Here is an 11,548-nt window from a genome sequence, read left to right as displayed (position 1 = left end):
CCTAGATCAACCTGAGAGGTCCGCAGGAGGGCGGGGAGCAGGAGGAGAGGGCACCAAGGGGTCTGTTCTCTAGTTGCCATCTTGCTCTCCTACTTGAACTGAATCATTGCAAAATATGTAAAATACTCAAGGCTGTGCCTAACACATAATAGGAGCTCAATAAATGGTAACCACTATTACCTTCTGCTAATGTCAGCTGTGGGAGTCTTTGGGCCTATGCCTGCCCTGGGGTGGAGCTGCCCCACTTTGCTAGCCAAAGTCTCTACCACTGGACAGCCCATGAGCTAGCCAGGAAGTCACTTCCCATTCCAGCCTCAGGTGCCCTATCTATAAATGGGCCTGGATTTGGGGTTTGGAAACAGGATTGTAGGTCTGACATTACTTTATTAAGTAACCTGAGAGTGGGTTTAGGGATTTGTTTATTTGGCTATCAAATTTTAGAAAATGCCTTCACACTCAGCCTCAATTTCTTTGTGAAAGTGGTCTTATAATCTCTGGTGTCCACACAGCATTTTTGCAATGAAACTTCTGGAAAGCTGTTGGGACTGCTCCATGTCTTACTGGAGTGTGGGCTTTGGGCTCCCAGACAGGGTGAGACACCATATTCTGACCAAGAGGTTCAAGTTGATGCATGTCGCTGCTCACAGAACCAATCCCCAAATCTAGGCTCTTCTGTGGGAGAGAAAGGCCACCTGAGTCACAGACCCTCCCTGGCTATGGCCGGGGAGGAAGGACCAGATGTTCTGCTGTGCCCAGGTGACTCCATTGCTTGGGTATGATTGTTAGTAGCACACCCTTTCACTCCCCAAGTATCCCCCTTGGACAATCAGTTATGTGGCCCCTAGCCTGAAAAAACATGGTTCTATTCTCCCTGAGGGGTGAAGAGCTCCATCTAACCTTGAGCCAATGGCCAGCACATCTGAAGTCAGGCAGTTAACTCCATCAGGGCCATGCAAGGGCCTAGCCCCAGAACCCCATGGCTCAGAGGACTCCCACCAACCTCTTCCCTAGCTTTCTGAAGAAGCACATGTTGCGGGACGCCTGGGTGGCTCAGCAGTTAGGCATCTGCCTTTGGCTCAGATCATGATCCCAGAGTCCTGGGATCCAGTCCCACATCAGGTTCCCCATAGGGAGCCTGCTTCTCCTCCCTCTGCCTATATCTCTGCCTCTCTCTCTTGTGAATAAATAAATAAAATCTTTTTTTAAAACTGCCCCCCCCCCAAAAAAAAAAACCCATGTCGCAGGATGCCTGGGCAGCTCAGTGGTTGAGCATCTGCCTTTGGCTCAGGTGGTGATCCCAGAGTCCTGGGATCAAGTCTCACATCAGGTTCCCTGCAGGGAGCCTGCTTCTTCCTCTACCTGTGTCTCTACCTCCCTCTGTGTCTCTCAAGAATAAATAAATAAAATCTTTAAATAATAATAAGAAGAAGCACATGTCTCTATGTAGAGGGGTGGAGGGATATGAAGATGAGTGAAGGCTGGAAGGGAGGGATAAGGGAGGGTAGGGTGGGCTTTCAGATGAGTAGATATCATAAGGGAGAAACAGATGAATGGAAGTGGAGGAAAGAAAAATAGCTGGATAGAAGGGGAGAGTGGACAAATGGAAGAAAGGAAGGATGGAAGGGTGCTCTAAGAGAAGGATAGAGAGATGATGGATGGATAGATGAACAGAGGGATGGACAGACGGATGGATGGATGGATGAGGGGTGGGATGAAGAGAGATGGATGTCAGAGTCTCACCGGCCCCATCCCCCATTGCTTTGACAGGGTACAGCAAACAAGGAGCCCAGCAGAGGACTTTATTTCCAGAAGGACATACAGATTGACTCTCTGAGGCCCCAGGAAGCCAGTCTCCCTCTCCCCCTCCAAAGACATTCCTAGGACCACTCCTTCCCCCTGATTCTCTGCCTCTTCCCACTGTCCCTTCCTAAAGGGCAAAGGGCAGCACAGCCAAGGAAAACTCTCTGCTATCAGTCCCATTTATCCCAGCACTGTTTACTCTGGGTCTGCAATTAACAGAGTCTCTCTCCCAGATCAATTAATAGTGGGGGGCCCAAAGAGGACACTGAGAGCCCCGACAGGCCAGGTTACTCTCAGATGAACAATGGGAATTACTCCTGAGTCCTGTTCCGAGATGTCCCATCATCCACCCCTTCCCAACTCTCAAAGAGGCAGTTCTTAGCTCAGAAAGGCTGACAGGGGACAGTGCTAGAAAGCCCTGTCTCAAGCTGTGTGGGTGCAGATCTGCCTTCATCAGGGCAGCACCCAAGATCAGGGTAAAAAGACTGGACAGCCTTGTGGTGAAGATCTGGGGCTAGAAAGGGACCAGACCTGGATTCACAGACCCATCTCTTCCCACTTAGTAGCTGTGTGACCTTGGGCGAGTGACTTAATCACTCTGAGCCTCTGTCTTCCCCTCTGTGAAACAGGGATGATGGAAAGACAGAGCTACATCAAGGTCAAAGGTGCTGCAAGGATAGAATGAGTTCATGGAGCATGCTGGCTATTGGCCACAGCTTTGAGCTCCTCTGAGGAACCTGGGGCACTCGTCCCCACCTTTTCATCCTCCTAGCTCCTACTCTCCCATGGGGTCCCCTCAGGTACCAGCAGACACCTGGAGATTCTGTCTCCTTACTTGCCCAGAAGGACTCGAGAGGTTCCTGGTTGCCCAGTACAGTAGCCCACTAGCCCCATGAGGCTATTGAAAATAACTAAAATTAGGGGATCCCTGGGTGGCTCAGCAGTTTGGCGACTGCCTTCGGTCCAGGGCGTGATCCTGGAGACCTGGGATCGAGTCCCGCATCGGGCTCCCTGCATGGAGCCTGCTTTTCCCTCTGCCTACATCTCTGCCCCTCTCTCTCTCTCTCTGTATCTCTCATGATAAATAAAATCTTTTTTTTTTTTAAGATTTTATTTATTTATTCATGACAGACACAGGGAGAGAGAGAGAGAGAGAGGCAGACACATAGGCAGAAGGAGAAGCAGGCTCCATGCAGGGAGCCCGATGCGGGACTTGGGACTTGGGACTCGATCCCGGGTCTCCAGGATCACACCCCAGGCTGAAGATGGTGTTAAACCGCTGGGCCACCAGGGTTGCCCTATAAATAAAATCTTAAAAAAAAAACTAAAATTAATTATCTATCCACTAGGAAGGACTGCAGCATTGACACATGCTACAACATGGATGTACCTCGAAAACATTCTGTTAATGAGAGAAGCCAGGTGCAAAATGTCACATACTATATGATTGCATTTATAGGCAATGTCCAGGATAGGCAAATCCCTAGAGGCAGAGTGGTTTCCGGGGGCTTCAGGCAGGGGGAACTGGGAGAGACCACTCCACGTGTACAGCATCTCCTCTGGAGTGACGAGAATTTCATCTCATTAAAAATGTTCAATTAACTTAAAAATTCGGTTCCTCGGTACCACGGGCCACATCTCAAGTGTCCAGTAGCAACATGCAGCCAGCCAGTGGTTACAGACTAGAGTGCACAGATATAACACATTTCCATCAATACAGGTTTTTATTTATTTTTTTAAATTTTATTTATTTATTCATGATAGACAACAGAGAGAGAGGCAGAGACACAGGCAGAGGGAGAAGCAGGGTCTATGCACCGGGAGCCCGACGTGGGACTCGATCCCGGGTCTCCAGGATCGCGCCCTGGGTCGAAGGCAGATGCTAAACCACTGCGCCACCCAGGGATCCCTCAATACAGGTTTTTAAACAAACTTGATCTTAGTGATCAAACTTGAGCCTGGGCGGCTCAGTGGGTTGAGCATCTGCCTTCAGCTCAGGTCATCATCTCAGGGTCCTGTTATGCAGGACCTGTGTTGGGCTCCCAGCTCAGTGGGAGCTTCTCCCTCTCCGCTATGTTCCCCATGTTCTCTCTTGCTCAATCTCTCTCAAATAAATAAAATCTTTAACATTTTTTTTGATCTTCAGGTAATCAAATAATAATAGTAATAAGACATCTTCACATACATTACCTTCTCTGACCCTCTCACCAGGATGGTGTTATTATTTTTCTTTAAGAGATGGGGAAACCCAGAGAGGAGATGTGTAAGGTTGCACAGGAAATGACGGCACAGGGATTTGCTCTTGGGTCTTCAGGTATCAAGATTGAAGGCCTTTCTGCCTCCCTCCAAGCTGGGTCCAGAAAGCGACAACTCAAGTCCATGGCCATCAGGCCATCCTGTTCCACGTGTACAGCGTGGAGACTCGGTTTCCTCTCAGATCCGCTTTCTCCTGAAGAGGCCTGGCACAAGTCTCAAACGGGAAAGGGTGTGAAAGTGTGCAGTCTGGAAGATGAAGGGTGTTTGGTTCCTGTTTGCCAAAACTGTGGGGAAGAGGACTGACTTATTGCCAAGTGATTTGGAATTTTAACAAAAATTCCAGGAAGCCAGAGGCTGGGTAATGTGAGTGGAGGGAAAGAATGCACCTTTCCCTGACCCCAAGCTGCCTGGCCACAGAACTCGGTCAAGAGGGCACAGACCTATGTCTCCAGTGGACCCTGGGTCGACTTCAGAGTCCTCCTGTTAGGTGGGGACGGGGACAGGGGTGGGGGCACATCGCAGGCTAAAAAGGCCTAGAAGTGTTCCTGATCTTGGCACAATCCAGACCTGTGCGGCAGCGGAAAGCAAGGAATGTGGGGGGGGAGGGTGTCGGTCAGAGCTTTGTAGGGTTCCAGCCCCATCACTGTACCGCCTGGGTGACCTGGAGTAAGTAAGCTCAGCTCTCTGAGCCTCAGTTTCCTCTTCAATAAAATGGGGACTGATCGTTCATGCCTCCTTCAGTCACCATAAGAGTGAAGCAAGATAACAGATGCCACTCCCAGGGCACCTGGGTGGGTCAGGCATTGAGCACCTGACTTTGGCTCAGCCATGGGGAGCCAGCTTCTCCCTCTGCCTATACCTCTGTGTCTCTCATGAATAAATAAATAAAAATATTTTTTAAAAAGAGAGAGAGAGAGAAGTAAAAAAAAGAATGAAAAAAACAGATGACACTCCAAAACACCCAGGAAAGGCGAGTTTTCCCTGCTGGGACCCCAGCAGCTCTCAACTCCTGTCCTCATGAGGATTCCCAGTAAGCGCACACCTCTGCAAAGTCTTAAGACCAAGTCCCCGATGATAGTAATACTAATAACAACACCTTGCCAGACTCACTGAAGGGGGATTATGAAATCCCAGATGGAGGGACAGGCTGGCTGCCCTGTCTGTGCAGGAATGTGTGTGGTGGAGTCCCATCTATCTGGAAGATTCCCAGCTGTGTGACCTCAGGCAAGTTCCTCAATCACCTTTGATTTCTCATCAGTAAACAGCGATGATAAGAACATCTGCCTGTTGGCATTGTTGAGAGGTTTAAATGAGATGATAAAGCACTTGGCACAGCGTGGGACGTGTGACCATCTGCTAACTCTGTTATTTTTTTATATATATTTTTAAAGATTTTATTTATTTATTCATGAGAGGCATAGAGAGAGAGGCAGAGACACCCGCAGAGGGAGTAGCATGGATGCAGGGAGCCCGGCGTAGAACTCAATCCCAGGACTCCAGGATCACGCCCTGGGCCAAAGGCAGGTGCTAAACTGCTGAGCCACCCACGAGTTCCCCCACCCCCCGCCTTTTTAAAAAATATTATGCTAACTCTGTTATTAATCAGAGCCCTGAGCTAGGTGCTGGAGAAGGTGAGATGGACCAGGTTCATTCCCAGGCATAGGAAACAGGTTGTATAGAGCTTCCAGAAGGGAGAGTTTTTCATTTCCGCCTCAAGGAACCCCATGAGCCTTGGAGAGTGGCTGCAACCTGCAGGAGGAGCAGGAGGAGAAGAAGGAAGCAGGCAAGATGCCCTCTGAGGCCAGCATTTCTCACCCCAGTCCTCAGGCCACTGCCCCAGAATCACCCAGGGTGACATGTGTTGAACTAGAATCTGCAGATGACCCAGCAGCAATCTGAATGTGTATTTTAACGAGGTGACTGCTTCACACTGCAAGTGTGGAAACCTCTCCTTGCCTGGTTGTGGGTTGTGCCCTGTGACAGCCCAAATCAACCAGCCCAGTCCAGGGAGACCAAGGAGGCCAGGACAATTCACATCCTTACCTGCCCATTGCACCTCTAACAAAAACACCATGGTACAGAGGTAAGGCATAACAATTGGCTCTGTGCAGATGCTGCCCAATCTTAGCAGATGTCCAATGGATGAGAATACTACCCACCAATCAGGACACCCAGAGCAGCCAAATCGGGCCCAGGCAGCAGCATGAGGCCCTGGAGAGAGTTCACACTGGGCGGGGCCACTGTGGGGTATGGAAACGCCCTGTGGGTAGGGCCCCGGGGCCTGCCCCAACCCTAACCACACTTGCCCCCCTCCATCTGTTTTATCTGCTGAGTTCCCACAAGCCACATCATTTGAAAACAGGACCACCTTACTTTAAAAACACCAATGGTGAAAAACACTGATTTATGAGTGCTTCAGACAACTCTTGGTCATGCAGGGCTGGGCTGAACACTGCAGGAATTAGGCATCCCCAGCGCCTGCCCATAAATGCCAGTATCAGCCCCAGTCTCCTTGATAACCAAACCCAGGCCAGGCCGGAAGGACTACCAATGCAGCTGAGAAGTACTTCTAGCCCAATGCTCCCCAGCTTTATAGGTGAAACAATTAAGACCTGAGAAGTCAAGCAACCAGCCCAAGGCCACAGCACAGCAGGCAAGTAGAGAACAGAAAAGCACAGATTGAGGTTGAGCCTCAGACCAACTAGCCAGAGCTTCGGTGTCCCAGAAGTGGGCAGGAGGCACATAGGGGCCCCTTTTCAGAGAGCCTCATACAAGCACCCACCCCCTGAACCGCCAGCTGGGAGAACTAGGACCAGGTAGCCCCTACCGTGGCCTGACCCCTCTGCACTGAGCACAGAAGAGCCATTCTGAACCCATGCAAAGAGGCTGGGACCACCTCCGTGGCCCTCAGGACAAGCGCTCAGCAGTTCCCAGGCCCAGGCCCCAGCTCCTTCCCAACAGAGGACAATTGCTCCATTGGCTAGGGTAGGGAATTGGAGATTCACTGGCCTTGCTGGGCTTCCCCCCACCAGCACCCTCTTTTTAATGAGGCCATTGTTTGCCTAGGGTTCCCCCAACAGCTGGGCCCCACCCCCTACCACTCCTGCCCTGGCTTTCCCCTCTGCCGTCCTGCCCTCCAGCACCTCCTGGGGGCTTCCTGACTTCCTCCCCTATACCCTGAGCACAAAGCCCCAGGGCCTCTCTGACCTACAGTTCCCCTTTCTAGGCCACTCAGTTCCCTCACCCAGCCTGTTTGTTAAGTTAATCAAAGATGCATGGACTGCCAATCTACTCCTGTTCAGCATGAGAGGGGAGTTCCATCCTGAGAGCATGTAATTCCAGCCAAAAGCAAAGAAATCTGTTGTTTTATTTACAGAGCAAATGAACCATTCTGTGTTGATTTGGGGAAACACGGGGCATAGTTTATGAACCTTTATCAGTGCCTTCACAGACCCTGGTGGTCAGGAACCACCGGAATAGCAAGTAGCTTTCCACTGAAACATCTTATAATCTGGGGTCCCAAGGGCCCACAAGCCATAGCTGGGGCTGAGAGTGGGAGCCGCGCACAGGCTGTCCCCTGTGACTCCACAAAATTCTGAACACTTACGCTGCAGCACTTTTAAGTATCTTCAGTTATTTCTCATTTCATCTTACCCACACATCTGCAGCAGATGGAGAGAACTAGAGCACAAGCAGCTGTGTCTTACCCGAGTCCTCACAGCCCATAAGTGGTAGAAGCAAAAAAGCCTAATACTAGGTGCCTTTGACTGCCTCTGGTGCTCATTCTCCTTTCCACAAAGAGGACATTTTGGGGTATCTCCACCTCCCCACTAGGAAGTTGCTTTTATGATTATAAACCATTCATGTATTTGTGCAATGCCTAGCTACCCCTCTAGATCTTGCACTCCCTAGGGAGGGAATGGCCTGGCCAACCAGAGTCGAACCTGCTGGCAGCCTCAGCTACTTGAGTTCCATGGAAGTTTCTTCACTGGCCCTAGGGCCCTCTTCTTCTACAAGACAGTTGGGGTCAGCGGCCCCAGCCACTTCTCACATCCAGGCAGGAATCCACAAATCACAGCGGGAAGTCCTGGCTTCCGAGTTCTGGCTCTGGTTCTTGCCAGTGTGATTGTAGGTAAGTTACTGAACCTCTCTGGGTCTCAGTTTTCTTATAGTAAATGGGAGTAATAATATCTACCTCACAGTGCTGTTGGGATAATTAAAGGAGATAATGTGCGGAAAAGCACAGAGCATAATGCCGGGCACCTAGGATCCCCTAAACACCTGCTCAAGAGAGGAGAGGGAAGGAGGGAGGGAAGTCAACATGAGCTTGACTTCACAGGGAGCTTGTCCATCACCACCATCCCTCAGCAAGCACTAAATTACTCCTCAGCTAACTCCACTTGATCTCCACCAGCTCTCCTTACAGTCACCCTATAACTCTCCAGATCTTCCTTGGGCCTTCCAAGAGTTCCAAGAGAGATGAAAAAGGGTTAAAGGAAGCTGGCTCCAGCCTGAGTCTGACTGGCTCCAAAGACTCCTTTCTTCTGATAATTCCTCCCACCCAGAAGTCATCTGTTCATTCATTCATTCATTCATTCATTCGTTCATTCAGCACTACTATGTGCCTGGCAGTGTGCAAAGAGCAAAAGAAACAGAGGTCTTGCCCTTGTGGAGCTCTCTGTCTACAGGGATACCAGAAATTGAGAAAATTTCTCAATAGAGAAACTACTGCTCTAGGATGACCAGTATGAGGAGGCCGCAAAGGGGAGTTCAGGTGCTATGAGCAAGCCCAGCAAGCCCAGTGAGAAGGCCTGGCCTCCCAGAGTCTTGGGAAGAACTTGATGCTAAATGTAATCGGAGCAACTGAAAGCTCTCCTGAGCTGAAGGGAGAGGCTAGCAGGTTAGCAGTGTGAAGTGACAGGTTCCCTCCTGCAGTGCAGAAAACCAGAGACCAGAGAGCAGCCCTGAACAGTGAGGAAGGACAACGGGGGAGGAGGCAGAGCACAGGTGGATTTAAGAGAAATTTAGGAGCGAGGAGCCACAGAATTTGGTGACCATCTCTAAAGACCACTGCCAATGCTCAACAGTATTAACTAACAACTATACAGATAGTTCTTCCTATCTGCACTACTGTAAGCAATTACTACATGAACCCTAGTCCTCCAAATAATGCTAAAAGGAATTATCTTTATCATCTGCATTTTATAGATGAGAAGGCTAAAGCACAGAAAGGTTCAAAAACCTGCCCAAGGTCAAGCAGCGTTGCTGAAATTAGAATCCTGTCTCACTCAAGAGTTCTTGGTCTTAACCAAAACATTTGGCTGCCTCTCTGATGTACTTCTAGTCAGGGTTGCCTATTAGCCAGACCCTGGGGGTCCCAGTTGTGCTGGGGACCCAGAAAGGAAGGCCTCTCCATCCCCAGCCCTCCAGGGATACCAGGAGTGCCCACCCACGCCCCTCCTTTGGCACTTCAGACAGGCATTCTTAGAGCTAGACCTGCCCCTGTCCTAGACAAGCTTGGCCTCTGCTTTTGTTCTCGTGAGATCCAGGATAACCAGTGTGCCTGCCAGTGTCCAGGGTCATGCAACTTGCCTCCCTAACCACTTGATTCAGTGACCGTGAATCCATCCCCTCTACCAGCAGGAACCTACTGCTACCAGGGCACCCAGAGATCCTAAGCAGGCCCTCCTGAATTGCTTCCTGGAGCACAGGCTGCACAGCAGGAAGGCTCTGGAGAGCTGGAGACCTCTGCGACACATGCTGACTTTGCAGTCAACAAAGCTAAATGATGGAAAGTAAACCAGTGCTGTAGTTGTAGTAGTTAAGAGTACTGGACTGAGAGGAAGGCCAAGTTCTAGTTTCCTCCTGCAGACAATGGCCAGGGATGGGAGACACTGGAGGGCAGCAGCAATGGGTCCCTGCTAGCTCTAAGAGTTCTCTTAACTACACAAGCCACTCAGGCTGGACTTTTTGCTTAACTCATCAGCAGCCACTGCTATGAAGACAGGTATCCCAGCGGGGAACACGGAGATCGTAAATGGCAGGTAATTCCCAAAGACTCTAAAATAAGGACAAGATTGTGTCTCATGCCTTTGGGCATCCCAACCCTCCTCGGAGGAGGCAAGCCTATGCTGGCAGAACTTCCTCACAGGCTGGGACCAGAGATGCCCCGCCTTGGGCCAGCACCAAATCAGCCTCCCCTCCATCATCTTCTCAACTTCCTTCCTCTTCCCGATTTCACTTGATCCTCAAGATGGCCCCATGGAGAATGTAAGGCAGAGGCGGTCCTCCTCACCTCACAGATGAGGAAACAAACACTCAGGGTGCAGGGACATGTTATGAAGTTGGAAACACACAACTGAAATCTTCTGAATCCAAGCTAGTACACTTCCCACTGCCAGGCACTGCCTCTCCAGGGGAGGGGGTGAGTGCTTGTAAGGAGACACGAATGGGGCAGATCTCCCACTCATGGCTCCATTATAGTACTAATCACAGAGCTGCCATATGCCAGGCACTCTGCTGGTTGCTCCCCTCTACCCTTGCCTCCGTAGGTCTTCACTAACATCCACTAAATACATCGTCTTCACCTCATTCTACACATGAAGAAATTAAGGTTCAAAGCTCAACAGACATATGTCCAAGGACATACACAACTAGCAAGTGGCCAGAATTTACCTCCATTCAGTCTGAAGCAAAGCCTGGACTCTCCCTGCCTTACTACATTGCCTTTGTGTGTCCCTGTTCTCCACATGGACAGGGACTGAGACTACTTCGTGTGTATGCCTGGCCCACAGCAGGTTCTAGTTAAACGTTGGTTCCTGGAATGATTACTCCCGAAACCAAAGCATTAAAAGGAATGAAGAAGGCTATTTCATACAGATAGAAATTATAATCCAACCAGAACATATAATGGTCATGAAACTTTATGCTCCTAACAACATAGCTTCAGAGTAAATAGAGCAAAAGTGATTCCAAAAAAAAAAAAAAAAAGGAAAAATTGTAAACCCACAAAGTAGATCTTATATACTTCAATCAGAAATGAATAGAATAGGGATCCCTGGGTGGCGCAGCAGGTTAGCGCCTGCCTTTGGCCCAGGGTGCGATCCTGGAGACCCGGGATCGAATCCCACATCAGGCTCTAGTTGCATGGAGCCTGCTTCTCCCTCTGCCTGTGTCTCTGCCCCTCTCTCTCTCACTCTCTCTCTCTCTCTGTGACTATCATTAATAAATAAAAAAAAAAAGAAAGAAAAGAAATGAATAGAATAGGGGTGCATGGCTGGCTCAGGCAGAACATGTGACTCTTGATTGTGGGGTTGTGAGTTCCAGCCCCACAATGTGTATAGGAATTACTTTTTGAAAGAAAGGAAGAAAAGAAACAAGTAGAATAAGTAAATCAGCAGTTCTTAAACTTTCTGGTCTTAGGAACCCTTTACACCTTTAAAAATTAGGTTTTTAGATTAAAGACCTTTTGTTTATATGTATACCTACTCCT

Source organism: Canis lupus, chromosome 28 (genome assembly GCF_011100685.1).
Source record: "Canis lupus familiaris isolate Mischka breed German Shepherd chromosome 28, alternate assembly UU_Cfam_GSD_1.0, whole genome shotgun sequence".
NCBI classification, from domain to species: Eukaryota; Metazoa; Chordata; class Mammalia; order Carnivora; family Canidae; genus Canis; species Canis lupus.
Note: the sequence above shows the minus strand (reverse complement) of the source record.